A 27050-nucleotide genomic window follows, 5' to 3' on the forward strand; every position below is an offset into this window, starting at 1 on the left:
AAGAGCTTGGGAAAGGGGCAGAAAAGTGCGTGAATAGGTAATTCACACACTTAGGCCTCACAATTGTCATGAGGCCTAAGCTCCAGAACAAGTCACAAACATAACCATCTGTGTGTGAGCATTTGTTTTTAAGGAGAAAAAGGGGGCCCAAATAGGCATGGGGTGGGGTTGGGTGGAGGGTTCCCAACTAGTGAGGTACCAGCTCTGCACCCATATGAGTAAGCAAGACAAGGAGCATTTTCCCACGCCAGGTTCCAAGGAGAAAAGGGAAGCAACCATATGACCCTCCCTTCTTGCCTCCTGTCAATCATGCTGTGAGTCCATCCTAGAGATCTTTTACATTGAAGCCCTAAAGGTTGAGTCGCCACAAACGGGAAGGTGATACCCCCGTGGGCCTTGCACGGAACCTAAGATTAGCAAACAAAATCAAATCCAGATCTGAGAGTTAAGGTACCTGATACTCTCCCTGGCTCTCCTCTTACCCCTGATCACCTGAGGGACTGCCGTATGTAGTATATCTAAGAGTATGAAACACCACACAACCTTACTGCCAGGAATTTCCTATGGTATCTGTGCACTGCTTTGTCATCTTAAACCGGTTTCACAATTGGAAGCTCCAGTCTGCTTAGTTGGGACCAATTGGGAAGTTGCTGAACTCATCGAGGTCCCCCAGGCAGCTGGTCCACCTGCGAAGGTCTCATATACTGTCTGCACAGCATCACGCGGTCCCAGAATCACAGAGGCTCCTTATTAACACATTGCATGTCTGTGATATTAAATGAATTTGTCCAACTGCAAGAGGGAAAACGGTCTCTGATATCTCTCCTTGCAGTTTCCCATACTGCAGGAGATGAAAATTCCTTTCAACGTACTAGAAGGGGTCTGTGCCGGTTAACTTCTATTTGATAGGCTTCTAAAAAGCCATCAGTTCAGTCATTTGACAAGCAGCTGCTATATGCCTGACCCAGCAAAGGCTGCCGGGCTCTCATGTTCCCCACAGGGGACAGATCCCAGACAAATCCCAACGTTAGCAATCGTCCAGTTTGCAGTGGGAACAGAGATATGTGATGGTGCCTCAGGAGCAGATCACAGGTCCAGGGCCGAAACTGAGGCTGAGCAGCCAACGAGGTACTTGTCACTGCAGAGCACTCTGCTTTCCCCAGCTCTCTGGGGTCCATTTTGTGCTCAGATTCAAAGTGCAGCCGGATGCTTCCTGCTAAGACGGAGCCATGCCACCCATCACGCACTGTCAGCAGAAGTTCTCCAGCAGGTGTGCAGTCTGGCCTGACAAGAGATCTGTCTTCTCTGCAGTCCTCACCCCCCCCCCCCCCCCGCTAAGGCCTGGAGACATTAGGGGGTGGCGGGGAGGAGCCGGAGCAGAGCGCATACTGGCCAGCTTGTCCGACACAGCTGTCACTCAATCACTCACCCATTCATGCGGTAAGTAGGTGCTCCTGCAGTCCGTTGTAGACTAGACACTGCTCTGGGGATTCGTACTGAAAAGACCAGTAGAGCTCAGATCCCAGTGTGGTGGTGATTCAGATGACAAAGCAGAACAGCAAACATTATCGTCACGAGGTACTTCCCATTCCCCAGGCTCTATGTGCTTCACCTTCACCACCCTGCTGGAAGGTAGGCACCGTTATTAACCCTGCTTTATAGACAAGGAAACTGAGGAAGAGAGAAAGGAAGTGGCCTCCCTAAGTTTCAGGCTAGGAAGCAGAGTCGTGGATTTGCACGTCAGAGACATGGGAAACAAAAGGAAGAAGGGGGGCGGCTGTGGGAGTGCGCAGGGGAGAGGGCAGCACTCAGATCTAGTTCTGGTGGTAAAGGAAGTCCTCACAATGGGACACTGAGCAGGGACTCTAGGAAGGAATGGATGGAGCTATGCAAACCATTGGAGGGAGAGCATCCAGTGAAGGGACAGCAATGTCCTGAGGAAGGGAAGGAGGGTGCAGTGAGTTCAGAGAGGCAACCGGCTGAAGGGCCCTATTGTGCAGGATCCTAGAGCAGCCTCAGCACACTGTGTGTCTTCTAAGGGAAGCACAAGACTTCAGGTTGTCATCATGATGGTTTTATTTAAGTATTTCCAATCCCCATGCCACATGATCGTCCTTCCTGGCCCCCATTGAAAGACACGTGACTTGTTCTCCCAACAGAATAGAAGCATGGATAGTTGGTTTCTTTCAGCTCAGAGTTTCAGAACCATTGTGTGTGGATTGCCCTATCTTTGTCCCTCTTTGGGTGATTCAGGGAGGCTCTCTCAGGCCAGACACCCGGTGACCACCATGAACAGAGTCCCTCCAGCCAGTCCCACTGGACTATGCAGTTTGAAGGAGAAGTAAGTAGGTTTTGTTGGGTTAAGCCGCCGAGGCCATGTTGCTGCTACCTTGACATGCTCTAGCCCCAGTTGACTAACATGGAGTCCAAGAATGGGTTGGGGAAAGGGGAGCATTAGAAGCATTGCTCTGGAAGCTGTTGCTGCTAACAACTGGTTGAAAAACACTGCCGTAATCTAGGGACAGGCAGCAGCCATGGCGGTAACAAGAGTCGAACACATTCTACACGTGAGAAGGACCGACAAGGGTTCGAGAACTTCCATGGTGGGTGGAGAAGAAAGGAGACAGAGATGACCCCAGAGCTTTCCTGGAAGATAAAAAGCCCTCAGCTCTCCAAGCCATACCCCTCCACGCCCGCCCTTCATCGAAAAAAAAAAAAAAAAAAGGATGATCTTTGATGTGGCAGGCAAAATGACCCAAATTTCACCACCAAAGAGTTATTCCCCTTGGCTCAGCTCTGCTATTCTCAGATGTTTTATTTTGAAATGAAAAGACCCAGGATAGAGGGATTGCCCTCATAAGGACCAATTTATTTTAGCCACTTGCACTTCCAAGAAACCGTTGTCCACATCTCTTGTTTAATTTGGAGAAGCCATGGTCCACAGAAGCAAGTGAGCCTGTACAAGGTCAGGTAGAAACAAAACTGAGTTCCAGAGAGGAAGGAGAACCCTGACTCAGCAGCCTGCTTTCCTTCCTACACCATGCCCAGCCTGGATCAGGGTGCTCTGGGCTGGGTTTGAGCTTCCCCAGGACACACAAGGGGGACACACTTAGGGGTCACTGCCTTTACTATTTTATGTAGATCAGTCTCAAACTGAACTTGGAAAGCACATTCAGCTACACTACCTTTGAGTTCACTGGTTCTGATCCAATGACCAAACCAGAGAAGAAAAATTATTATAAAAGGAATTGGGGAAAAAAAAATCCATCCTGCCTTTTTAGTGTGTTTCTGACATCAAAAGCCTTGGGGCACATTCGGGTCCCTTCTTCAATCTGTCCTGTGTGGTGTTTTCCTGCATGGCAGCTTTGTGCCATTCTTTTTGCAAAGCATTCTCTGTACTGCTCCCCATGGGTCGAGCACAGCTAAAAACAGACAGTGGCAGCCGCCTCTCCGTCTCCTAGCATACTGTCTCCTAGCACACCAACTAGAATCATTTGGATTATACATCGCTGTGTCATACTTCAAATCTGAAAAGTGCCCGACTGTGATTTTTATTGGATTTTTATTATTCGTTGTACCTTTTAAAACATCAATTTGAAATCATTAAATTGGAAACCTTCTCTGATGTTTTGCAAACTTTAGGCAATGCTCATGTCCAGTCACTTTTGTTTGTCATAGACCTGTTCTGGAGTCCAGGGGAACCAAACTACCATTTTAGGTAGATTGGCAATGGCCCAGGGTGGCAGAGTGGGGAGCGGGAGGCTTAGATCACAATGTCTTCTGGGATGCTGGCAAAAGAATCACTTGAAGAGAAAAGCACAGCTGCCGCAGATTCACAGTCTTGGAGGCCAAGTAGCCACCTCAGAGCCATCAGCAGCTGGACGGACAGCTAGCAAAGTGCACCAGGCCCCAGTGTTGGAAAAAAGTGTGCAGGATCAACTAAAACTGTGTTAACTTTCTCCTCTGAAGCTTAAGCAAATATCTGCATTACATAAAGAAGCCAAAAAGTGCATGGAAGTCTATAAAAATGTTAACTATGGCAGGGTGTTTCCAGTGAATCCGCTTTCATTGGAAAAGAGATGTCCCCATAAAAAGGCATGCTCTGTGCTCCATTCCTCTGCAAATACTGAACTCGATGTGCTGGCTAAGCCTCCCTTTCTTCCAATGCAATTTTGTCTTTCCATGCACACGTGCAAGGAGTGTGGAAAGATCTCTAAAGCCACTCTTGGAACCATGCGACAGTGGGCTGTTCCTGGACACACAGCCTGTTTCATATATTAACTGCATGCTAAACTCCATTAATGGCAAAGCCATATGTGCCGTCTTCTGTTTTTCACCCCCATGTATACCTTTCTTCTAGCCTAACTGATCCCAGCTGTTATTAAAGAACACAGTTTAAGCCCCCATTACAACAAAGACTTCTCTACAATGAATGATCTAAACAATGGCCCGTTTCTCTAAATAATTTTACCCAGTTCAATTTTAATGACTATTTTTGAAGACAATTCTTCCAACTCCTGTGTTTGGTTCTGCTGATGCAGACATGAAAAGAGCTGCGTCCTCAGTCTCAGAAGGCTTGGTATTTGAAATGACAAAATCCCGGCACAACAGAGAACTGTGGTTATCCCTTGAACTCTGCTCAGATGGGACCTAATGTAGGGTGGCAAGTGGGGAGGGCGGTTTCACCCATAGGAATCTGAGAACATTATTATTCTCTTCTTATTTTTGCAGCTCTTGGTCGGGCCAGTGGCTCCAGGGTTCTAGCAGCAGGTTAGAAGTCCTTTACCTTGAGCCTGTCTTCTGCCTTACGATAGGCTATTTCAGGAACAGAAAAAAATATTTTCTGGTCACTCTAAGCTACCCGTCAGTCTCACCATACAACATGGGCACTGACATCATGCGAATAAATCAGGATTGATCTGCACCGAAGTGTACATGACGTATAAACTTTATTCCGGGGCTCTGCCCCATGTGGGTAGCAAAATAACTTCATCTCTGTCCAGTGTACATACATCACATGTGGGAGCATTCTTTTTGGGGGCCTCTTGCGCAAGCATATTTTCCCTCACCACAGAATGTTTCTCTTAAAAAAAAAATGAATGTGTGGCTCCAACTCCTTGGTATCTGGCTCTGGGTGCGGAGCTTGAGGGTAAACGGTGAAACTGTAATGTGTTTCTGGGTTCTGTGGTTTCAAAGTGGTTCCTCTTTTCAAAACTAGGTGGCCCTCTGCAAAATGTGGCACAGTCGACCTCTTCCCCATCATGGGACTTCTCTTTGGGCACCTCTGGCTTGTCTGAGCGGAAGGCAATGCATCAAGTTAGAACTGAATAAGTGTTCTACTGAGCACTCACTGTGTGTCAAGAACCGGCCTAACCGACTCACATAATGATCTTGGTTAAAGCGTCCAGCATCCTCTGTGAATCATCATGGGCATCTTCCTTCTCTGAGAAGGTGATGCCCAAAGATGTTCAGTAATTTGTCTAAAGATACAAAGCTCGCAAATGGCTGAGGCTGGGTGAATTCAGGCCTTAGATAAAGCAGAAGACCATGGACTCAACCAGTGTCCCTTAATGTCCCACAAAACGCCAGCCACATTTTTTTAATCACAAAAACATGCTATTTATTTTAAAGACAAAGAAGAAACACTGCTGGAAAGCACATAAGTCAACTTCAATGAGTTATTCATAGTTATTCACATTCAGGAGGCTGCCTCACAGAACCCCAGGACCCACTTCCTCCCTGGTGCTGTGCTAGCGACAACACACTTGCAAGCAGCGAGCATACACCTGCTTGGTGGGCCCAGAGAAGCCTGTCTGTCAGGAAAATGCCTTCCCCTAACACACTTCCTTCTTAATTAAAACAACATTTTTGAAAGTAAAATTATGCAGTGTGTAGAATAAACAGCGCAACAATAGCTGTGATTAATCTGTCAGGAATTGTATAATGGGATGCTAATAGGGAGAAATATACTCCTGATGACGATCAAAGTCATCTCTGCACATGGGGAACTTTTAAAATTAGAATGTCGATAAATGAATCTCCATCCTGAACAACAACAACAACAAAAAATACCCACCCCTTTAGGCTTGCAGAATGAGGGCAAAAAGAAGCCTGAGGACATCCACAGCCCAGGAGCTAAGAGCTGGGGAAGAGGAGCTCAGGCCTGGGTCCTCACCTTCTGCTCTTCCCAAGCACCTGGGGCCCACTTGCCCACTTGGGATGGTGACTCAAGTCCATCTCCACCTGCCCAAGCCCACTGGACGCAGCCTATGACAGGATACGGGTATGTGGGGATGGACAGTATATACAGGGGTTATGTGTGCCTGGGAGTTCAAGAGGAGAGAAAATACACCTGCCTCTATGCAACAGCCTCTAAGCAAACTCCCCCACAGGCCTTGGGAGCAGGTTTGGTTTTAATTGACAGGTGTTGGGCTCTGCAAGTGTCCTGGTTCTAAGGTCTGGACTTTCTATCTTCTCTCGGTAAGTTATATGATAAGAAGAAAGTCTGATTGTGACATTTTCTCACACAGACACCAAAAATTCAAGATGGAACTGGAGAGGATGCATGTCAACAGTTCTGCAGCAGCTAAGAATGGGGACCCACTGTGTCCAGGCATGTAGCTACTGTGTGCAGGCATGTACTACTGTGTGCAGGCATGGTGCTGGGATTGTGGATAGCACGCACAGGGGAGCTTGCTGGGGTTTGGGAGGAGAGAAGGAACAGAGAAAAGCACGTGGGACTTTATAATAGAGTCTGGAATACTGTGGAAGTCTCATCTAAGGAATGTGGTCTCACAGACAGAAGACCCCTAACTGAGACCAAGGCGGCTGGTCTACCAACTTGGAGGTTGTGTCTGCCTAGGGGTGAGGCAGAGCTGAAGGAGGCCCAGAAAAGAGTAAGTGGCCCAGGAGGAGAGGAGGACATGTATAGAGGCATAGGAGATGGGGGCGGAATCAACACAGTCTTCCTGTGAGCAATTTTCAAATGTACACAGATTGATTTTAGTGTTCTACTTCTGAACCTTTTGATGCCCAAATAGCCCACTCAATTTATATGTCGGTTCTCTTACCTTTTGAAGTTAGCTCTGATCCCCTATCTCCTGAAATATTGCCCTGAGAAACCAATGGACGGTCCAAGACGGTTTTCTGAGAGTAGAGTTAATTGAGACTCTGTGGTGCAGTGTGGCTGAGGTTCCCTGGACCAAGGGAGTTTCTGCCAGACTTAGAATCTGGCAGAAGGTAAAGTTCTGTTTGAACCCAGCCTCTTGTTACCTGTGGGGATAATATGTGTCAGCCATCTGCAGTGCAGCAGCTAACCTCACAACTTTGCACCAAGGAGACATGCTGCCAGTACCTTAGAGGAGCCCTAGGAATGCCCCAGGTCCCAAGCTGCTGCCTACTGCCTGCTGCTGCTACTGGGAATAAAGACAGCCCTGGCCAAGTGGGACTTAGAGGGGGGCTTTCTCTATTTCTACCATGCTGGCAAAACCTGATTTGAGACACCTGACTCTTGCCTGGTTCTATAAGAATCTCCCCAGATATTAGTAAGGGATAGTGTCAAGAGCAACCTATGGGCTGTGGAGACCAACAGCATAGCCCGTGATGGGTTGCTGGTGTATTTTAAGGTACTCGGTCAGCCCGGTGAGCATCATTCATTCTTTCCTAGAATGTGTACTTGCTGAAGATGTATAACACTCCAGATGTTATGATGGCTCCCAGGAGTCTGAAGTTCTTAAGGGTTTTAGAGCTTAGTGGAGAACGTGTTCTGCTGCTCAGCCTGGTGGCTTGTTCTTGTGATCTCATCACTTGGGAAGCTTGGGAAAGAAGACTCCTGTGAGTTCAAAGCCACCCTGGGTTGTAGTGGGAGAGCATGGCTCAAAAAGAAAAAAAGGAAAGGAGAGAGAGAGAGAGAGAGAGAGAGAGAGAGAGAGAGAGAGACAGAGACAGAGACAGAGAGACAGAGAGAGACAGAGACAGAGACAGAGAGAGCCAGAGCCTGTTGCCTACTGTGCGGACATAATGTGATGGACGTATATTCTCTCTTACTTTTCCCAGCCTGTGATCTGCCGTCATTCTTCCAGAAGCATGTGGTTTTCATAGACTGCTTTTAGGATTGCTGCAGTTAGAACACAGAGAAAAAGAGCCAATATTCATCTTTCCACAGCAAGAAGAGAATTTCCGAGTCCACAGCAAGACAATGTTTTTGAAAACCAAGCATTCACAAGTAAAAAGAAAAACAAGTTTTCTGAATTCCTTTAGCTCCCATAAAGTATTAAGAATGAAGTTTGAACCTTGGTGGTAGAGCATGCCTTTAATCCCAGCACTCCGTGAGTTCAAGGCCAGCCTGGTCTACAGCATGAGTTCCAGGACAGCCAGAGCTACACAGAGAAACTCTGTCTCAAAAAAACCCCCCACCAAAAATAAAAAAGTGAGGCTTGGAGGATTTGATTACAGAGTCTTACTGTAGACTTGAGGGTAGAGAGAGCTCATGGTGGGATTTAAGAGGGTTCTGGTTTCAAAGAACAGGAGAAAGAACTTCCTGTGAGCCCAGAGAGGAGTCTAGAATGGGAAGGATGGGACAGGGGAGGTGCTCACCTGCCAGGGTCTTCATTTTCCCTGTCTTTGGCATACACCAAAGCTTGTGGGCTTGAACATTCCAGGAATAACCAGGTAGGAGAGAAGCAGAGAACACTTGAGCAAGTGATCCGTTTCCCTGAGCTCTGGCCTCTGGCCTCTGCAAGGATACCCCATAGTTGGCTTGGCACTGACATGGTAGGAGAGGAACAGTGTAGCTTCATCAGGAGGTGAGCCTTCAGCATAGATTGGAAGACTGTGTTGAGGCTGCCTACTTCAGCCTGTGTGCAGGATGCAGAGACTGCAAGCCTTGGCATTGCTCATAAATCTCCCACTTCTCTTATGTCACACATGCCCTACAAAACCCCAAAGACCTTTGCTCCCCAGACCACCACTGCATGAGATCCCTGTGATGCCCCTTCTCCTCCACAGCTGGCACTACCATCTACCTGGTCAGACAAACTAAGAATGCAAGGACATCCGTGAGACCCTAGCCTCTCGATCACTGCCATTTCTTATTGCCGAAATCAATTTACACCCTAAATTGATCTCAAATGAGTGACGGTATGATCAGCTCCCAGTGCCTGGGTCAGGCAGGCATCATTGTGGATCTCAACTGTCACTACAGGAGCCAGGGGGTTTACCCACATTTGGTTTTACCACCATATCCCAGGCCTCCCTGGACCTTACACTCACACCCCCGCAGCCACCTCATGCCCCATCATTTCTAGACTGGTTTTGACCCCTGGTTCCAAGATATTCTTTCTGTCTCACGTGGCGCCCTTCCCAGAAGTCTTTTAATTCTTACTCATGCATCAAAGCCCAGACAGTATCTCATTTGCAAACGTGTATTAAGTGTGTGCCCTTAGGCATACAGACTATTATAGAGTCATCTAGAAAGAGTGTCAGTCTTGACTTGGGGGATCAGAGAAACCTTCCAATCAGAAGTGGATGAAGAGTCTAAGAAATGTGTCTCAGAAGAGGAGGAATGGGCTAGAAGAAGAAGGGATCAGGGCAATGGTCTTTGAAGCCTTGTGAACATATTTAGAGGCCAGAGGTACTACCGTTACTTGTGAAATTAACCAGAAAAGAAAACTCCCAAGGCCAGAGCTAGACAAAGCAAGTGGCGAAGAGGAGGATGTAGGGACAGGTGACACAGAGTCTCTTTAAAGAAAGTGGGATTTCGGCTGAGGACAGCTAAGACAAGAATGAAAGCTCCTTGGAGCTAGAAGGTGGTCAAATTCTGTCTCCTCTGAGTGTCCACATCTTTCCCTACAGGTTTCCCATTCATTTATGGGTCTGTTTTTGCACTGCTTAGTTGATACTTACATGGCAAGAACATTCCTTCTTGACCTCTGTTTCTTTTCCTGTAAGTCCTGCTCCAGAACAAGATTTTATGAAATATATTGAGCTGTATTTCTAAGGTTGTAGCATTAGGTCCTGTCCTAATGCACCTCTTTGGTGGCCCCACAAGAATTTCCCCACCCAGGACCTGGATAGAGGTATATTCGTTTGGACCACAGACTCCTAAGAGACATGAGGACCTGCTACAGAGGCTGAGACCTCTGAAGACAGTACCAGGGGCATCAGCACCTGATCTAGGTGGTCCATGTGGTAGCCATGAGTCACTAGGGACCTTGGAGGGGGCAGAGTCAATCAAGACTGAGAAGGTCGCCGGGCGGTGGTGGCGCATGCCTTTAATTCCAGCACTTGGGAGGCAGAGCCAGGCGGATCTCTGTGAGTTCGAGGCCAGCCTGGTCTACAAAGCGAGTTCCAGGAAAGGCACAGAGCTGAACAGAGAAACCCTGTCTCGGAAAAAAAAGAAAAGAAAAAAAAAACTGAGAAGGTGGAGGCTCACAGTGGTCAGGGACGGATTTGATTCCCCAGGGACACACTTGGCTCTCCTGTACCTGGGGAGACTGTGGGGACTCTGTGTCATCTGTCCCTCCACCCTCTCTTGGCTACCTGCTTTGCTTTGCTCTAGCTCCAGCCTTGGGAGTTTCCTTTTCCAGTTCATTTCACAATTAATGGTACTCCCTCTAACACGACTGCCTGTCTTCTCTTACGCTCTCCTGACTTACAATGTACATTCCGTAATTTACCTTTATCAAATATTAAATAGATGATGGGAATTTTTGGAACTTAAATTACATGTGTCTAGAGGCGGCTTTATTCTCTGGCCAAACCTTCAGTGCCTAGAATGGGACTGGGCAGAGCAGGAGCTCAAAAATTACTTATTTAGTACATTGAATCAATATTGTTATAGTTTTATAGTGATTATTAATCACTACAAGCATTGATTCTCAACCAGTGTGTCACAACCCCCACAGGGATCACATATCAGATATTTACATTATAATGTATAACAGTAGCAAAGTTACAGTTATGAAGTAGCAAAGAAGTAATTTTATGGTTGAGGGTCACCACAACATGAGGAACTATATTAAAGCATTGCAGCATTAGAAAGGTTGAGAAAGAACCACTTGGATTATAACTGTTACGGCCCTAACAGGTTAGATCTTTCTCCCAGATTCCATCAATTGGCCAAAGCTTGCCTAATCTCAAGGTGATGGTTTTCTGAGCCACAGTGCCCCTACAGGACAAGAGCGGAACTGCCCTGTCCCCAGCCCAGGAGCATCCCATGATGAGACCTGTGGGAATGAGGGACAAGGGATGTAGAGCACTTGCCTAGCATGCATGAGGTCCTGGGTTTGATCTCCAGCATTGCATAAACTGGGTTGGAGGGGACATACCTATAAGCCCAGCACGGGGGAGACAGAGGCAGGAGAATCAAAAATCTAAGGTCATCCTCAGCTACGCAGTGAATGTGGGACCAGCCTGGCTGACATGAGACCCTAGCTTAAAAAAAAAACCAAAACAACAAAAAAGAAGAAGAAAGAAAGGAGCAATAAGGACTGTGGATGGGGGTTTGAGGGTCAGAGCTGAGAAATTAGTCCTTGCCAGTGTCCATGCAGGTGGCTAAGACCGAAAACTAGTGAGCACTGTACATATAATGGACACTGGTGACCAAGGGAGTGTGTCTGAGAGGTCAGTGATGAGGATCTGACTGGGATCTAGAAATCAGGCCAGGACACTGGAAGAATGAATGTGGCAGTGAGGCAGAGGCAGAACAGGAGGAGGTCCATGCCAGGCTGTGTTGCTGTTGATGAGGCTCTCAATGGATGCAGACTTCTGCATCCTCAGAAATAACAACAATTACTGTACACACCACAAGCTGTCCTCAAAGTCAGCAAATGCATCAGCTGCTGGTTATTTTGATACCCTGGATAAAAAGCTCTTTCGAGAAAATCTAGTACATCAAAACATCCTTATTCTCTGCCTGTCGGCACCATGCCTTCTGGCCACTGCCCTCTCAGCTGGTTTTCATGCCTATAAATGTAACTGGTCCAGACCTTAAGGTCCTTCTCTCAGTGACCCACGAGGACACTTCTGTTGGAGTCCTTCTTGAAAGCGAGAAAAAGCAAAAGGCGAAGGCTCCTGACCGTGGTCATTAGAACGGAGGCTGACCTATTATGAAAGCTGCTGGAAACCAGCCCAGCATGGATGAACTACTTGACACCCACACATGGCTCTCACCGTTTTTGGATCCAACACGCACATCAGGTCCCTATGCTAGGTCCTGGGGAGACTAATAGTGTGATCAGGGTCTAATAATCCAGCCATCATGGGAGCAGTGTCACGGTCACCTCCTGGTACATAGCACGGAGCAAACCATTGTTTGATTTTACATATTCTTATTTACTCAAGGTCCTTCAAATTCAGGGACATAAGCAGATCTAGTTAGAGCTGATGAAACAAAACAAAACAAACAAAAAAAACAAAAAAAAAACCACCTCTCATTAAACCAGAGAATGTCTGAAGAATAAGATCAACAATTTGGGGGCAGGACAGCTGGGCTTAGATTTTACTTTTTTTTAAATTTCCCTCTTGAAAAAGAACCACAAGTACCTCAAATTCTTTTGTCCTTCAAGGTGACATACAAAAGCCCCACATTTAATAACCAAATTGAGCTATTCTGTAATTTTTAATTTCACCCCTAAATTCACAAGCAGTTATTACATGGGGTTGGTGCTTAAACAGTGGAGTTATATGTGAAATGGTTAATGGATAAATGTATTGTATGGTCTGGAAATGGTTAGTTGTTTAATTAGCAATGGTAAGTTTTCTAATAGACCACCACAACCATGAGGCCACTTCTGGTGTCCCCTGACCTCTCACCGTCACTCCTAAAATGTGTTGATCTACCAGACTGTGTCTGGACCACACAGAACATGCTTAGTGAAGTGAAAAAGTTCACTTCCAAAGCCAGTCCTTTCTTCTTCCTTCATCCCACTAGGTGTCTAGAAATGGAATGAAGGTAGATGTGGGGACCGAGGTGAAGACAAAAAGGAGTCGAGATCCAGATGGCTGGAAGTTCCTTGGCAGATCCTCTCCTTATCCAGGTATCCCCCATGGGGGTGAAGGACCACTTCTCATTGTTACTGGAAGCCTGTGCCTAACTACATCCCAGCTGCGTGGAGCATGATTCTGGCCTGGGCAGTATTGGCAAGGTGTCCCCAGCAATGGGGAGACTTGGTACTCCACCCTCCCTCCTTCACTGTCCTGCATCTATTCCTTCCTGTGGCATTCACCGGGGTGGAGGTGGGGGTGGGGCACACAACATGCTTTTTCAAAGGAAGAAAAGTCATTTCACAAGTTCAACCAGCAAAAGGGGTGTGTGTGTGTGTGTGTGTGTGTGTGTGTGTGTGTGTGTATGTGTGTGTGTGTGTTTCCAAAGACCTTTATTACAATTGTTCATGCACATTCGGTGAGAAATCTGACTTTAGGTGTATTTCTGCCTTATTGGTTTGAGGATGAGATGAGGTGGAAATCTACCAGGAAAAGGGGAGGTCTGAGTCAGGCCCCTACCAGCTCCTGAATCTATCAGATCCAAGAAATTTTGGAGGACCAGCTGGGAGACCCCCTTAAGTAAGTAGAGAAAAGGGATCAAAGGGAATTGGGGTGGGATCTGGGGGTGGAGCAGAAGGCTTGGCCTTCTACTGAGTATGTGCTCACCAACTCTTAAAATCTGATGAAAGCCGTTGACCCCTCATCTAGAAAAATGGAGACAGCACACACAGATACAATTCTATCTACAATATTGGAGGGATTTGAGCTCCTGGGAGGCTCCTGGGATCCCAGGCCTTAAGATTGACTGTGGAAGTGAGATATCTGGACACCTAAGGCCCTCTTCCCTGTGACCGCAGGCAGCTAGACCCCTATCTGGACAGTCTAGTTAACTCTGCTTTGGCCTAGTTTCAGAGAACCCCCTAGCACTTTCCAGTCCCGGGAGCTTCCTGGAAAGGTGTTCCTTCAGCTCTCAGATTTGCAGGGAGAGGAACACCTGATGTCCAGCCACCAAAGGAGACCTAAGCCAACCCAGAAGGCTAGTAAGGCAGTGAGTCAGGGCAGAAGGTGAAGGGACTCGGGCCCTGCTCAGTCTGACGGCCCATTGGTGGCCAGGGCCAGCTACCCTCCCTAGTGCCCTAGAAAATCTCCCTCTGCCACTGCGAACCCATGCATTTTCATTTGACCTCAGAAGGTTTGAATCCTTCCCTGTCTTCTCCTGACTAGGTCTCACCAGCCCTCCTGGAGCTATCCATCCCTTGTCTCCAGGACCCCTGCAGTCTGGCACCTTGGGTCCAGTCACAGCAGGTGCGGGGCTGGGAGTGGGGGTGGGGCAGGGAGGGAGGGGTGGGGTAGGTAGGGGGCAGGATTTGGAGAGGGTGTGACTCGAGCGAGGGAGGAGGGGCTAAATACATTCACAAGCCTGTTACAGCAGCTCTGTGCTCTAGCACGGCAGAGAGCGCCGGGAGCCGGAGGGGAGCGCATCGGTGAGTCAGGCTGCATTGAGCCGAACCCCGGCAGGGGTGCAGCGCGGTGCGGCGGGCCGGGGTTACTGGTCTTCTTGGGATGGTATGCGCGGATCCCTGTCTGGCGAGATTTTGTGGGTTGAAACGCAGCCCTGAAAGAAGTGTCCGGAATAGCTGCAGGGACGCGAGCTCGTGGGCAAGAAAGGGAGGCGAAAGGAGCGAGGGTCTCTCTGGTCGTGAAATTCCCTGTCCCAGGATGTCTAGAAGTCTCAAAGTCAACACTGGCGCCTGCAGAAACAGCACTGCCTTGCCTGAGCTCTCGGGTTAGAAGGGGACAGCGCTCAAGAGAGCCTGGAGAGAGGGATGCGCGCGTTGCGAGCGCGCTGGGGTGGCGGAGCAGTAGCCCGCGCGGTAGAGGGCGAGTGCAGAGCGCGCCGGCTGGGGAGTGCGCAGAGTCCCGAGAGTGCCACGCTGCCCCTAGGTAAGAGGACCAGCCGCCCAGGGCGCGCTAGGCTTGGTGCTTATCGCAGGGCTCAGAACATAGATTGTGGGTGCCTGGGGTTGATTCAGGGAGCTTGAGTTTCAAGTGCTGAGGTCCGGAGCGTCAGGGCCCTCTGTGGGGCCTGCTATGTATCTCAGAGGCGTAGCCCCACTGTTTGGGTCACCCAGTACATTCAGCTGTCTGCTGCCAGGTGTGGCAGAGGCTGGCACCCGGCATTGGGAAGGGCAGCGGGCGCTCTTGGGTTCAGACAGAGAAGCTTCAGGGGAGGGAGAGAGAGGACTCTGGGGTCAGGGTGTTGCAACTTGAAGCCAACGTAAACATGAGGTTTAGTTAGCTCCGTTTGATTACAATGTTCTTGCTTTCATAAAACTTTCGGAGATTCTTAAGGAAGGTGTTTTGGGTTTGACCTTTCTTGTCAGGTTTACTTCAGAGATTCAAGAAGCGCCTGCTTGCTAGGCTGGTTTTTCCAAGTTGTTCCAGGCTGGAAATTGTAGCAGTTTGAAGGATAATTTATGGGTGTTTCGTGCATTAAAGTGTATTACAGCAAAGTCTTTTGGTTGCTGTGGGTATTAAGGAAAACTCAGTGCACGTTCCCAGCTGCAAACCAAAATACTGCTCTCCTGGGTGCCTCTGCCCCATCGGTCATGGGAGGCCAGTGGAAACCCTGGAGAAAAGGCACTTGATGTATTGCCCTGCATCCATCCCCCTGGTATTGCTCTGTCTGCCCGTGCCAATCCGCTCTCCCCATAGGCATGGCCACCGGAACTTTGCAAGCTCAGCTGGCATGGAGGGCCCCCCAATAACTTCTCCCTAGGGTCCCGAACTTCCGAAACTGTGTTATATGGGTTGAAAATGTCTGTTTCTCCCTCTCCAAGCAGTGCAGAGGTAGTACAGTGGGCCCCTGCCACCGTTCTTCACTGGTGTTACAGTTCCCTACCAAATGAAACTTTCCCTCCGCAGAGTCACACTCCACATTAAGCCCGATGGGTTTCATCTGTTGAGTAAGGCATGCGTCAGCCTGGCCATGTGAATACTAATTCATCATAAATAGTATTCCCAGAGGTTGACAGGGGACAAGCGGCCGGAAGAGAGCATGGCCAGGGGGGATGAGGCCAGCATGGCTGGTACTGACATACAGAAGACTTGAACTCAGTAGTGGAAGGAGGATGGAGTTAATGCCATATTCTTCTGTCCCTTCCCTCGTCATTTCCCCGGATATAGACAGGTGGGGGGAAAAGAAGCCTCCAAGAGAAAATGTTAAGGGGTACCACACAGAGCAAGTCGGGGTCTCTGGGGCATGGGGCACATGATTTGACAGGGCCATAGGAGTGAGTCAGAGGGTTTTATAGCCAGCTGAAACCACTGCCATCCCTGCACAGTCACCCGAAGCAGGCCAGACCCATCAGAAAGTCATCCTGAGGCTGGTGGCCCTCAATTCTCTGCTTTTAACCTTTAGCAAGGAATGGGTTTTTCCTTTCTCCTGTTACCCACCTCACAACCCCCATGCCCCGAGGGCAGAGAGAGGAAAGGATGAGGCCCCACACTCCATTCTCCTTCAGGGAGAGCTCTGTGCCCAGACCAGAAAGGGGGCCCCAGCTGCCAACATCAGCATGGAGACTAGGGCAGGGCAGGGCAGGGCAGGGCTGGAGCCCCAGGGAAGTTTCTCATCCTTACTGAGATTCAGCTGATGAGAAAATCACACACTTCTAACCGAGTGCGGAACCTGACAGCTGCTCACTTGTGGAGCACGGGGTCTCGGAGCTACAGGGAAACCGCAGAGAATATAGTTACTGCTCTTTTTTGCTAGGAATGTAACCGAGCTGTGCCTAGACGCCACACAGCCGTAACGGACAGAGCCAGAGACCTGGCCATTTGCCCTCTCCTAATAAGAACTCCCAGGCACCTCAGTGTCCGGAGCAGGCTTCCACAGCCAGGAAGCAGTAGGTGTGCTGAGGGTATGCACCAAGTCTCTGGTTAGCTGAGAAGCAAAGGGTCCGTGTTTCTAGAAAGTGTCTCTTTTCCTTCTTTGACTGGCACCTTTGTGTCTTACACATTGTGGCTCTCAAGCTTAGCCAGTTCTAAGATTAACTCTGAGGGAATTAGTGTTGTGTCATAGTGATGTCAGACAGATAAATAAAGAGGAAAGCCAACTCCCTCCTGCCCGGTTCCTGGATGTTTGCTTCTTGACACGGGGGATATGGTTATGAGTCCTGATTCCAAATAGTGAGACTAAGATGACTCTGAGACCAATGCATAAAACACAGAAAATGAGGCTCTGGGATCACTGGCCTTCCAATGAGGTGTGCATAAGGTAGAGATGTTTCTATTTGAGCTAAAGGGAATAGACCTTCAGTCACAAAGTTTAGACGGGACTGGAAAAATGAGGACCCATCACAGAGGACAGTTGCTTGGGGGCTATTGTGTTTTCTCTGCTCTTCTGTGGACAATATAATGCTTTTTGAGGAATCTCTGTAGATTGTTGGCCTTAGATGGTGATATCGGGAGAATCAAATTTAAATGTTGAGATGGTCTCTTGGTTAATTTCTCCTGTATTTTGAGTAATCTTCCAATGGTGGTTTTTCAGTTGTAAGAAAGGAAAGGCCTGTGGCTGTGAGCAAGTCATTAACCTCATGAAATCTGAGTAGTGAATTGCATGATGCCATTTGTCAATGGAGCCATTGACACATCAGGGCAGTCCTTGGTTAAGTGTGGCCACGCCATACACACAGGAAGTTGAGTGTCCCTGCCTTACCTACCAAATGTCAGAAGTCATGATGGCAGCTGAGATTGCCTCCATGTGTAAATGGTGCTTCCAGTTAAGAATTCCCTTGGGAATGGAATAAAGGTCATTCTTCCAGGCCCTTCTGTTAAGGCATCTATGATGCAGTCATAGAATTGGGACTTCAGAAGCCCTAGTCCTCTGAGTATCAGCATATCAGACTTAGTGCCTCCATCAAAAGGGACCTCAGTGTTATGATCCTGCCAGGTGTCAGCCTCTGCTTTCTGTGACTGGAATTTCACTGCAAACGGCCCATAGGAGAAGAAAAGCAGAAAGAGTGGGGGGATCAGAACGGGGCACCTTCTTCCTCAGCCACATGCTGTTGAGAGCACAGGCAGGCTACCTGTTCAGGGAGACCCCAGCACTGAGGGAAGTCCTTCCTTTCCTTGTTAAAGGGATGGCTTTGGCAGTAGGGGGTGCCGTCCCTAAAGCAGGAAGCCTCATCCCCTCACCCCCGGCACTGACAGCACTTGATACAACATGAGCACATGTTGATAGTAAATGAATACAACTAGGCAAGCTGTGAGGGTAAATGAGAATCAATAATGTGCCATTTGAAAGAATAAGCTAGCCATGCTGCGTGGAAGGGATGCTCCCTGAAGCACTGTTGACGTTCTCCAACAGAACAGCTCACGTTATCCTCACCTGTTGCCCCAAGACTTTCCTTGGGGACAAAATAAAAATAGAACCTCTTGTTTATTTATAGTTCAAATGGATAAAAAGAATATTTTTGGAGGGTGTATTGGAACATACATTTGTTACTTACCCCAAACTTAGTAGAAATAGAAGAGAAAGTTAATGTGGAGGTACTTGGATTTCAGAGTCAATTCTTAATGAGATCAAAAGAAAAAAGAGAAGGACCAGGAGATGGGTGGTTCAGCTGACCAAGTGCTTGCTCTGCAAGCGTGTGGACCTGAGTTCAAATCCCCAGCACCCATCTAAAAAACCAGGTGAGGTGTCAGGAGCCTGGAGTTCTAGCATCAGGGAGCCAGAAGCAAGTGAATCCTGGGAACTTTCTGGTTGGTTTTGTCTAGCCAAATAGGTGACCTCCAGGTTCAGTGAGACACCCTGTTTCAGAAAATAAGGTGGAGAGGGAAGAGGAAAATGCCTGACATTACAACACACACACACACACACACACACACACACACACACACACACACACACACACACACACACGGTGTTTGTGTGGGGTATGGGATATTTAAAGGATGACAAATGAGGCTGATCCGATGACAAGAATCTGTCAGGTAGGGCTAGCTACAACGCTTCCTGAGTTGCCCAAGAGTTTGGCAACCCTTTTGCACGTGCCGCAAGTCTTTTTATTGGTAGGGGTGTGAGTCAGAGTCAGACAGTCGGGACTTATGTGAAAAGCTAGCAGCCTGAGAAGCTTTGGCACGGCCTGGGTGCCTTGTGCAGGTGGAATCCCGATGAGTGACTGAATCTGGCGATGATTGACTGGAATGCACAGCCCGAGTTTGGCCCAGAAGCTATCCCATGCTGGGCAGTTACAGCCCACTGCTACTGGAATAGTTTCCCAGTAACCACAAGGTATTTGCTCCCTTGGAGGATATTAAAGAAGCATACCCTCACTGCTCACCCGTAAGTCACTGACATGGGAGGGAGCCTTCCTGCACGGCCAAGGCCGATTTCTCCTGTTTCTTATGGCTGTTCCTTCAGTAGTGAGGCTGGTGCTCTACATGTTGTTCCTAAGAAAGCTCAGAGACAACAGCCCCTCCTGGTAGAGGCAAGAACTCAGCTTGGCCATGGTAGAGAAGGGGAAAGTGTCACATCAGTCCTGTGGTTTACAGCCAGCTCTGTGGTTTAAGCATCGTTACTCATGAAGTGACTTGCAACTCTTCCCTGCTCAGTCTGGTGAAACGATACCCCATTTTTGGATATGAGTAGACCTAGCTTAGAGGTCAGCCAATGGAGATACTGTCTCATCACTGTGAATAACCATGTGTTAAATCCTCTGGGGCAAGTGGGAGATCCCAGGAGGGACAGGTTCCTTCTGCATTATGATCACGAGTTCGACAAAAAAATATAAAACACACACACACACATATATATATATGCATATGTATATATATATATATGTACACACACACACACACACACACACACACACACACACACACACACGCATTGCCTGAAAGATGCTCAGCTAATTAATCAGAGAAGGAGGTAGTACTCTATGGAGAGCAGAGGCCCAAAGGACCAGTTTCCTCCCATGTGTACAAGGTCTACATCACTGAGCTCTGCCTGCTGAGCCCTGCTGGATGGTGTGGCTGGAACACCTAAGAGCCTGGCACAACAGGATCCTCCCTCCCTAAAGCTCTTGCTCTGTGTGGAGGGTGAAGAGAGCCTGGACTTTAGGAAGACTGACCCCCCTTTGTAGTGCCTTCATTTTGAGTAGGACAGCATCACCTCTGAGCTTCATGTGTCTCCATATATATAAAACACTTTGCTGTATGTGGGGATTGGGTAAGAAATCTTTTGATGGCCTTGAAGTCTTCTCTAGGAATTTACTCATTTGTATCGTTGGGTTTGAAGGGATGTTGTGTAATTAACATTCTCACTTTGATGGAATTTCAGCCAAACAGTTCATCTTCTGAATTCTGTCTTCCTCATTATATCTGGGCAAAAAGAGGCTGGTGGGTATTTGTCTGGAATTTTCTCTTGGAGCCAAACTTCTCCTCAGACTTTGCTGTCAGAAAATGTTAGACTCTTCTCTTGAAATAAAGCATTTTTTGAGAATTGCCATTTTTTCTGGCAGTTTTAGGGGTGTTTTGGTTCCCTTCACTGCATAACAACTCCTCTGCATGTTTAAGATAGTATGTATCTTGTCACAGTTACAGGGGGAAGAAGGATATGGCAGCTGAGCACATGCTCCCAGGTGTAGGCCAGGGTAGGCAGCTGCTGCCTCCACAGTTACCATTTGGTTTCCTTCTCTCAGTTGTCATTTTTGATAATATGCTCCTCACAGCAGGGCACTGTGGGAGACGTGTGACAGGCACATAATTCTGTAACAAGGAGCAAGAGAAAACTTGCTCCTGAGGCTCACCAGGTCATACACAGGAGTCAGGTCATAAAGGACTAGGAACCACAGAAAGTTAAAAGCAATATGCTCTACTGTGAGGGGACAGGATTGTAGGTCCAGTGGAGCCAAAAATTTACAACTGGTTGAATAATCAAAACTTTGAGTTTGAATGTATTATTTTCTCTTGTCTAAATGTCCCCACAAGGCTGCTGGGTTCATTACATTTCTGCTGCTGTGATAAAACACCATGATCAAGGCAACTTATAGAAGAGTTTATTTGGCTTATGGTTCCAGAGGGCTGAGTCCATCATGATAGCAGCAGCAGGCAGCAGGCATGGCGGGGGCTCCAAGAGCAAGCAGGAAACAGAGAGTGAACTGGGATTGCCGTGTGGCTCTTTAAACCTCAAAACCCATCCCCAGTGACATATTTCTTCCAGCAGGGCCATATCTTCTAAACCGACCCACACAGCACCACCAACTGGGGACTAAGTAAACAAACATCTGAGCCAATGGGGGACATTCTCATTCCAACCACCACACTGGGCCTGGTGGCATCAGCCAGTCATTTCAGCTCTTTGGGAGGCTGAAACACTAGAACCAGAGGCTCAAGGCCTGCCTGGGCTACAGAGTGAACTTAAGGCCAGCCGGGGCAACTTAGTGAAACTCAAAATGAAGTGTAAAGGGGGGTTAGAGGTCAGAGGCAGGCCTTAGGTTCAGTCTCCAGGCCTAGGGGGTAAAATAAATCCCAGTGGCTCAAACAAAATCCATGAGAAGGCTCTTATCTTTTGATCTAAACTCTCACCTTTGGAGTAGTTACCATCACCTCAAAAGCACAAATCTGTAGTCCTAAGCTCCAAAAGGGGAGAGAGGTGAAGGGTCAGGAGATCCCTGAAGACTCTGGAGAGGTCTATAGGGTTTTAAGGAAGTCCAGGATCAAAGTCCATCAGAATGGGTTTTGTATTGTTCCACCTTGTCTGAGTTCTATGGTCACGTCACTTAACCACAGTGAGCCTCAGTTCCCTCATCTGTGAGAAGATCAGAGTTCCAGCTACAGAGGACAGGCACTGGCTGGGAAGCCCTCTGCCACCTCAGCACTTTGCTGCTAATGCTTGTGTGGGGGCAGCTGTGAGAAGCTGAGGGTAGTGTGAAGACAGGGCTGGCTTGACTCTGAAGGGTCCCTCTCAGAATCCAGCATTCAGCTAGCTGCTTTTCCAGGACCCACACTGCCCTGCCTTATCTGCCCCTGAAAGCATGAGAGGTTGTAGGCTCTCTTCCCCTTTTCTACATCTCTCCAGGGCCTGTGGCTGCTTGCCTAACCCACCCTCAGAATCCCACCCCTTAAAAGCCAGGCCACCACAAGAAAAAAAAAATATATATATATATATATATATATAGTATACTAAGTTAGAAGTTGTGCCCGGGAGTCTGTACAGACATGCACAGAAAATATTCAAGGAATTCTTAGGAATAAAAAAAAAAATTCGCAAATCTGGATTTTTGCGTGAGGACATCACAGGAACATGTTTTCTCAATTACTGCGCACATTTCTTAGAGTGAAGTCACCAGTCCCCAGCTCATCGGGCTTGACGAGCGCTCAGCCACACCTGACCTGGAGTTCACTTTCCATGACTTAATCTGATTCGGCCAACCCAGCCACTGCCCCTCAGCATCAGACAGAATCATCCTCAAATCCTAAACCAAGGTGGGAGATGCACACCCCTAAAACGAGTCCAATTTCAGAAGCTGAGAATTGAGAGAGAGAATTCTGTTCTTGCTGTGGAAGGACCGAGTCCCACAAGCCCTGGCCTCTTCTTGTCCTTTAGCATTTATTGTTAGATGGTGACCGCACGTGGCCCGATGGAGCAGATGAATTCTTTAGTTTCTGAAAGCAGAGGAAATAGTCTCTTTTGCAGAAAAGCATGCATCAACTGCCTAAAATATCGCCCACTGGAGCCTGCGAACAGCAATTGTGTCCTCTGGATGGTTTCCTGGGCTGACTCTTTTCCAAGCAGTGGCTTTGTCAGATATTTCTGATTTCTGAGATACTTTATTAATGATGTTCCCTTGGCAGAGGGATGATCAGAGTACACAATGAGCAGTGTACTTCAGTGCAAGACCCTGCCCACACCCACCCAGACCAACAGAAGGCCGAGAAACAGTTCAGATCAACTGTCTAGAGGAAGGAGGATGTTTTTCAAAATACAGGGTGAGACCTGTTGGCAGACCGGGAGATAAATTTAGTAGTACCATTCTCATTAATGTGAAGGGAGGTAGGGAGAGAAGAGAGGAAGAGGAGAAGGAAAGAAAGGGAAAGAGAGAGGGGAAGGCAGGGAGGGAGGAAGGATGGATAGACAGATTTGGGTAAACGATTTAAAAACCAATACACACTGGAAGAAGCAATGAAATCTTGTTTTCGGTTGTATGCTCCTGTACATGTGCAAGTGTTCAGACAGGCTGACAATGGGAAATATTTTCTGCTTAAACTATGAACTATAGTTTTTTTTAAAAAAGAAAAAATGTTGAAAGCTGCTGGTATAGAAGACAGTGTCAGAATGTTATAGAAAAGGGCAGGGCTCTGAAACAGCCAGCTTGGGGGGTTCAGTTTGTGCTCATTGTATGGTCTTGGGTAACCTTGCTTCTCTAAGTGTTGATGTCTTCTACAAGGTAGAATAATCACCCCATCACAGAGATGCTGCGCAGATTAGAACAAAAGTCAGTGAGGTACCCGGTGCTGTGCTTGCCCCTGGCAAGGCGGGGACGTGTGTAGCTCTGCATCATCTCCTCGTTTCCGTTTATCCCCTCCTTTGTCCCCCCTCCTCCTTTCTTCCATCTCCTTGCATCTCCTCCTCTGTCACACCCTCCTCTGTCCTTTCCTCTGTCCTCTACTTTGTGACCACTCATCTTCATCAGAGCTGGGATGGTTTTATCCCTGGCGTTTGCATTTGCTCTGCAAACCTCGCAAAGAAGCACTAGGGATGACCTCCCTTCCTCCCTGCTACCCCATTGCACATGTGCAGCGCCATCTTACTTGGACTCTGTTCCTCTAAATGTGACCCTAACAGTGGTCGTGTGAGAGACACCAGGCACCTGTCTGTCACTGGTAATGGTCAGAGGGACGCTGTGGTCTTTCCTAGTCCTATGACTGGGATAAATGCTTTGGTCCTGGTGTGGGTGCCATGATTTTGGATGGAGCTTCTATCCTTACAAAACCATCCTTAGCCTCAATACATAGATTTAAATAATATCAGGGCTGAAACACTATTGCAATATTGGTAGTTGTCAAATTTCTAAAGAAATCCCTGACCAGGGCAGAGGGCTGAAGATTTTCTCATAACCCACTTGGAGGGTTTAAGTTTCTCTCCCAATGGAAGCAGCTGGAAGGTCAATTTGAACACTGGAGGTGACACTTACTTCAGGTAAGACAAACCTAACCTTGCCCTCAGACCAACTAGCAGTTGGTCTTTGACCCTGGCTGCTCAGGTTCCCAGTGGAGGGCGCAGGAGAGAGTGACCCCCACTGCGATTGGACTCTAGAGCCAGGAAGGTGACTGTCCCAATTTCCTGGAGAGCCTGTAAGATGCGGCCCTGAGGGCAGATCAGTGGTGATAGACTGCCTGGCTCGGCTTGTAGAAGCCTTGCTCACCTCCTTCGGCTCCATGCTTTGCTCACCTCCTTCGGCTCCATGCTTTGCTCACCTCCTTCAGCTCCGTGCTTTGCTTACCTCCTTCGGCTCCATGTTTGCTCACCTCCTTCAGCTCCGTGCTTTGCTCACCTCCTTCAGCTCCATGCTTTGCTCACCTCCTTCGGCTCCGTGCTTTGCTCACCTGAGGCTCATTCCAGCTCTTCTAGTAAAATGCTCTTCCTCTAGGCACTGTTTTCACCACGGAAGACTCAAGGAGGATTATTTGTGACATCTCCTCAAAGGCTGCATTCCTGCCCAGACCAGACACCCACTCCTTCCAAGCAGTTTGAGGCTGCAGGACAATGGGACAGGCAGGAGGAAAGAAACAGACCTGGCCCTTGGGGTAATTTTGATTTCCATCAGGGTACCCGACTCTTTTCTTAACCACTCACACATCAGTCCCTGCAGAACTAATGGCACTAGCATTAGTGACATCATGCTAGTGGCATATCACTAGGTGATAATCATAGCAAAAGAGAGACGCTTGTCCCATGAGACCCAGATCCAGCAGGTGGGTAGTACCGAGCCAAGCACCTGGGAGCTGGCATGGAGTGGGCCAGGCGGGAGGATGAGTTTCGATTCCTGGCTGCTGCACCAGGGTTTAGGGGAAAGCAAATGCGGTCTGACCTCTTCTGTGCCACAAGGAGGAAAGAAAAGCCTATTTCTGCAATGTCTAAAACTTGCAACGACAAGTGGAATCACTTGTCCCAGAAATGACATGTCACCGAGAAGGAAACAAGCAATCTCTCTTTTTGATCTGGATCCAAGGGTGTTGTTTCTGAGCTGTCCACAGTGAAAGTGTGAAAAACACTTGGCAACGTTTCCCCTTTAAAGAGGTCAGACGCCAAAGCCCAGCTCTGGATTTCATGCGCATGCGTCAGCATCCCTGGCTCTTGGAAATGAAAGAAAGTATGTTAGGGGTGGGTTACTTTCTTTCTTTTTTGTTTTTTTAGTGTCCTTGATCTTGAATTTTTCCAAAAAAGAACAAGATGTCTCAGGAAGCATGGATCCTATAAAGCAGCAAATACGTCTCAAAAAGTTCTTTATAAAGTATCTTTATTAAGGGAAAAAGTAATTTTAAATCAGAATGCTCTCTTTTGGTCACTTCGACTCTGTTGATGGTTTTCAATTGTAGAATTATATGATGGTAGAGTTTTGACTGCATTATTGGTGCTAGAGAAAATTAAGCAAACCTACCTGTAGCATTTTATGAGTTGGGAAAGATTTTACATAAGAAAGAAAATTTCCGATATAATCTGAGTTTGGTAACACATTTAAGAGATTAGAGATTAGTGCTTATTCTTTTTTATAAAAACCTCCTGTTCTTTTCGCATGCCATCTAAATTGGGCAAATCACAGAACTTCTCTAAGCCTGTTTCCTAACCCACAAAATATTTACTCACAGTCCTGGGGGCCTCACACTATGAATGTACGAAGCACCCAGGCTATAGAGTGGGACTCCGGTAGATGTTGACTCTGCTCATGGCTGGGTATCACCGGCCCCAGATGAGCAACTGTCCATCTCAACAGCAGGAGCCGATGTGGAAGCCACCCCCCAGGAGCCTGGGAAGTAGTGGGATGTTCTGGCAGCAGTTGGGCAGAGCCTGTCCTAGGCAGTAAGCAGGCCCTGGGAGGCAAGTTCAAGGGCCCTGGGGGAAAGGCCACAGAAGGAACCAGAGTCTCCAGGTTCTCGTACCAGGGGTGGGGTTTGAGATGCCCAGGGTGGACGTACATTGCTGTAGCCTGTCAGTGTCCCCACATCTAGAGTGAGATTGCTAGCACACCTTCCTTCACGTCCGGGTCAAGAAAGGCGGCCGGCAGTCATCTGCTGCTCTGCAGCGTGGGCACCGGGCATTACAGTGGTGTGACGCGGATACAGAGTGTGAGGAACTCCGCCAGTACCTGGTGGCCGGGCTGAAGACGTCTCAAGGCAAATGTGACCATGGTGCCAGGATGACCTGGAGACAGGAAGCATTCCTATTGTCCCTCATCCTTCATGGGTCTCCTCCTGTGTCTCTGTTCTGCCTTCTCTTTCTCTTCCTGACCTCGAAATGGAAGTCCCTGGAGCTTGCTTCAGGATCTTCTTTATCTTCCAGATCATTCTCTTCCAGGATGATGTCATCCTGCCCATCATTAAACATGACCTAAGATCCTGGATGTCTGTTTCCTCTGGACCTCTCCCCTGGGCCCTAGGCTCTTCTGTTCTACAGTCACAGCCACTGGGCGAGCTAATGGACAGCTCAAATTTAGAATTTTGACCCCCCCAAACCACTCCCCTAGTCTTATTTTATTCCCACAGAATGATCCAGAAATTATCCTGGATTCTATTTTCCTCCTCACTGCTCCTATCCAGTTATCACGTACGTCTCGCTGGATCACCCTCATGGTCTCGCCGCCACTTCCTGCCACTGCTGCCACCAACTTAGTCTGAGCCACCACAGCTGCTCATCCCTAGTAGCCCCCCCCCCTGTGGCTCTTGTCCCCCTGAATACGACATTTCTGCAGGTGGGAATCCTGCTGTGGTCTTTTTCAGCCTCCAATCGCTTTCCATATACACAGACTAAAATCCACATTCTTGGCGCACACCTGTAACCTCTG

At 48.1% G+C, this 27050-nt stretch overlaps 1 protein-coding gene across 2 annotated transcripts in view; it reads left to right on the forward strand.

Annotated features, from left to right (window-relative positions):
- Positions 1 to 14417: 14417 nt before the first annotated feature.
- Ngf (nerve growth factor) overlaps positions 14418 to 27050 on the forward strand; it is a 52566-nt gene continuing 39933 nt past the window's right edge. The window contains exon 1 of one of the 2 annotated variants that reach the window (XM_052731882.1): positions 14418 to 14468. The gene's annotated coding sequence lies outside the window, so the exon portion shown is untranslated. Of the gene's footprint in view, positions 14469 to 14795; positions 14929 to 27050 lie in introns of those variants that run through there. The other variant, XM_052731881.1, reaches the window with a different exon arrangement.

This window comes from Peromyscus californicus, unplaced genomic scaffold, assembly GCF_007827085.1.
Source record: "Peromyscus californicus insignis strain IS unplaced genomic scaffold, ASM782708v3 Scaffold_9__1_contigs__length_137607984, whole genome shotgun sequence".
Classification (NCBI taxonomy): domain Eukaryota; kingdom Metazoa; phylum Chordata; class Mammalia; order Rodentia; family Cricetidae; genus Peromyscus; species Peromyscus californicus.